Raw genomic sequence first — 4,283 nt, 5'->3', positions numbered from 1 at the left:
TTGTAATATCACTCTTTTTCACAACTTCGCACGACTAACCAGAAAGTGCACTGGGTCGTCCAAGTAATAAACCTTACGTGAGTAAGGGTCGATCCCACGGAGATTGTCGGCTTGAAGCAAGCTATGGTCATCTTGTAAATCTCAGTCAGGCGGATTAAAATGGTTATGGAGTTTTGATAATTAAAATAAAAATAAAACATAAAATAAAGATAGAGATACTTATGTAAATCATTGGTGGGACTTTCAGATAAGCGTATGGAGATGCTTTATCCCTTTTGAATCTCTGCTTTCCTACTGCCTTCATCCAATCCTTCATACTCCTCTCTATGGCAAGCTGTATGTAGGGGGATCACCGTTGTCAATGGCTACCATCCATCCTCTCAGTGAAAATGGTCCAGCTACGGGTTACGTAGGGCTAATCATCTATCGGTTCTCGATCGTGTAGGAATAGGATTTACTATCCTTTTGCGTCTGTCACCACTCCCTACAGTCACGAGGTTGAAGCTCGTCACAGTCATCCCATCCCAGATCCTACTCGGAATACCACAGACAAGGTTTAGACTTTTCGGATCTCAAGAATGCTGCCAATTGGTTCTAGCTTATACCACGAAGACTCTGATCTCACGGAATGAAAGGCTCTGTTGTCAGGAGAGGCAATCAAACGCATGGACCAGGAATCCAAGAGATACACATTCAAGCTTGTTTTCATGTAGAACGGAAGTGGTTGTCAATCACGCATTCATGAGTGAGAATGGTGATGAGTGTTACATAATACACACATTCGTCATGTTCTTGTGTGCAAATGAATATCTTAGAATAAGAATAAGCATGGATTGAATAGAAGAACAATATTACTTTGCATTAATACTTGAGGAACAGCAGAGCTCCACACCTTAATCTATGGTGTGTAGAAACTCCACCGTTGAAAATACATAAGTGATGAAGGTCCAGGCATGGCTGAGAGGCCAGCCTCCAAAACGTGATCAAAGGATCAAAAGATAATCCAAAGATGATCCAAAGATGTCTAATACAATAGTAAAAAGTTCTATTTATACTAAACTAGTTACTAGGGTTACAGAAATGAGTAAATGATGTAGAAATCCACTTCCGGGCCCACTTGGTGTGTGCTTGGGCTGAGCATTGAAGCTTTCACGTGTAGAGGTCTTCCTTGGAGTTAAACGCCAGTTTGTAACTTGTTTCTGGTGTTTAACTCTGCTTTGCAACTTGTTTCTGGCGTTTAACGCCAGAATAGGATAGAAAGCTGGCGTTAAACGCCAGTTTGCGTCATCTAAACTCGGGCAAAGTATTGACTATTATATATTACTGGAAAGCCCTGGATGGCTACTTTTCAACGAAATTGAGAGCGCACCATTGGGACTCCTTTAGCTCCAAAAATTCCATTTCGAGTACAGGGAGGTCAGAATCCATCAGCATCAGCAGTCTTTTGTCAGCCTCTGAATCAGATTTATGCTCAGGTCCCTCAATTTTAGCCAAAAAATACCTGAAATCATAGAAAAACATACAAAATCATAGTAAAGTCCAGAAATGTGAATTTTGCTTAAAAACTAATAAAAATATATTAAAAACTAACTAAATCCTACTAAAAACTATCTAAAAACAATGCCAAAAAGCGTATAAATTATCCGCTCATCAAAAGTGCACCAAAAAGAAAATAACTTAATGAGATGTAACTAAATCAAATGAAAATAGAGAAGATAATGAGGGAAGAATGAAACCTTAAATGCAAGAAAAAGTAGTGGTAAGTGGAAGTAACAGAGAAAGAATAAAGGGAAGAAAGAAGAGTAGTAATAGAACGCCGGAGAACGGTGGTCGTTGGTGGAGGTTCTTCAGAAAAAGGGGGAGAAGAATAGTTAGAAAGGAAGAAGAAAGAACAAAGAAGGAAGGGAGGAGAAAAGAAGGAAAACAAAAGAAGGGGGGAAGACGTCGCAGACTAGGTTTGCGTGTTTGGGATTTAAAAACGGATAGTGACGTGTAAGCGTCATCCACACGTACACGTGGATTGTGAAAAATGAAGGTGACGCGCACGCGTAATCCATGCGTACGCGTGATATTGACTCGCACGTTTAGCATAGTACCCACATAGGCTCGGCACAACTCATTGTTCGAGCCATGCGGGGGCACAGTGTCAGCATCACAAATGCACAAATTGTGGGTACAGGGTGACGCGTACGTGTGCGTAGCGTTGCGCGCCTAGCACCCCTCCAACACGAGCCTGGCACAATTCTCTGTCCAGGCTGTACTGTGGAATGGTCCCAACACAAAAAGAAAAATAGGCATCGACGCGTATGCGTGACTAGTGCCCGTGCCCTTTGCCCCCTTCCCGTACGGCCCCAGCACTACCTTCTGTTCGGTCGTGCGGACACGTCGTTCCAGCCATGCGCACGCATGACTGGCTTTTTTTTTAAATTATAAAAATAATTCAAAATAAAGGTAAACATGCAGATTTGGAAATTTAGATAGACATAAATAAAATAGAACTAATAAAAAAGAAAATCATATCATGGTGGGTTGCCTCTCACTTAGTAGTTTTCTTTAACGTCCTTAAGTTGGACGGTCCATAGGCTCAGTCCTCTTCCTTTGCTGGATCCTTCAAGAGGAAGATCTCTAACTCCTTGTTGTTCTTCACTTTCACACCATGATACAGCTTTAGGCAGTGTCCATTGAGTTTGAAGAAGGTAGGGCTTGAGGGGTGACTTAGGTGGACAACGTTGTACGGTTCCACCTTCTCCACCATGTAGGGTTTATCCCATCTTGACGTCAGTTTGCCTGGCATTAACCTCAGCCTTGAGTTGTAGAGAAGGACTTGATCCCCAGCTCTAAACTCTCTTCTCTTGATATTCTTGTCATGTAACGCCTTCACCTTTTCCTTGTAGAGCCTTGAGTTTTCATACGCTTATAGCCGAAGACACTCCAATTCCTCCAATTGTAATTTTCTTTCAATTTTGGCTCCTCCCAATCCTGAGTTGCATTCCTTCACAGCCAGTAAGCTTTGTGTTCCACTTCTACCGGAAGGTGACAAGCCTTTTCGTAGACTAGGCGGAACGGACTCATGCCGATGGGTGTCTTGTAAGCTGTCCGATAGGCCCATAGCGCATCTCTAAGCCTAGAACTCCAGTCCCTTCATTAAGGTTTAACAATCTTCTCCAGTATACACCTAATCTCTCTATTAGACACCTCAGCTTGGCCATTTATTTGGGGATGGTAAGCTGTCACCACCTTATAAATGATGCCATGTTTCTTCTTCAAACATGTCATTCTTCTGTTACAAAAATGAGAGCCTTGATCACTCACGATTCCTCGTGGTGATCCAAAGCGACAAATAATATTATTCCTAACAAAAGAAACAACCACGTTAGCATCATCAGTACGGGTAGAAATTGCTTCCACCCATTTAGAAACATAATCAACAGCTAACAGAATATATAAGAAACCATTCGAGTTTGGAAATGGACTCATGAAGTCAATACTCCAAATCAAAAATTTCACAAAATAACATTAGTTGTTAGGGCATCTTATCCCTCTTGGATATGTTTCCAAACCTTTGGCATTGGTGGCAAGTCACAGAAAATATTAGCATCCTTAAAAAATGTGGTCCACCAAAATCCGCAGTCTAAAATTTTTCTCGTAGTTCTTTGGGAACCAAAGTGTCCACCACTCTCAGAAGAGTGGTATGCCTCTAAAATAGACTGGATTTCAGATTGTGGAACACACCTTCTAATTATATGGTCAGCACAACATCTCCATAAATATGGGTCATCCCATATGTAATACTTGGACTTACTCTTGAGCTTGTCCTTTTGATGCTTAGAAAAATTTGGAGGGAAGGTACGACTAACCAAATAATTAGCTATGGGTGCATACCAAGGAACCACCTCAGATATTGCTTCCAAGCTATCAACTGGAAATGCATCATTGATAGGAGTGGAGTCACTTTAACATGTTCTAGGTGACTCAAGTGGTGCACCACCAAATTCTGGGAACCACTCCTATCTTTGATCTCTAAATCAAACTCTTGCAATAACAATATCCAACGGATTAACCTTGGTTTAGACTCGTTCTTAGCTAAGAAGTATTTCAAAGTCGCATGGTCTGAATATACTACCACTTTGGTTCCAAGTAAATAAGCTCGAAATTTATCAAAAGCAAAAACAATGGCTAAAAGTTTCTTTTCAGTGGTAGTATATTAGACTGGGTGCCATCTAAAGTTTTAGAAGAATAAGAAATAATATAAGGATCCTTACCTTCACGCTAAGCCAGCGCTG

This window comes from Arachis hypogaea, chromosome 4, assembly GCF_003086295.3.
Source record: "Arachis hypogaea cultivar Tifrunner chromosome 4, arahy.Tifrunner.gnm2.J5K5, whole genome shotgun sequence".
Taxonomy (NCBI): domain Eukaryota; kingdom Viridiplantae; phylum Streptophyta; class Magnoliopsida; order Fabales; family Fabaceae; genus Arachis; species Arachis hypogaea.
Note: the sequence above shows the minus strand (reverse complement) of the source record.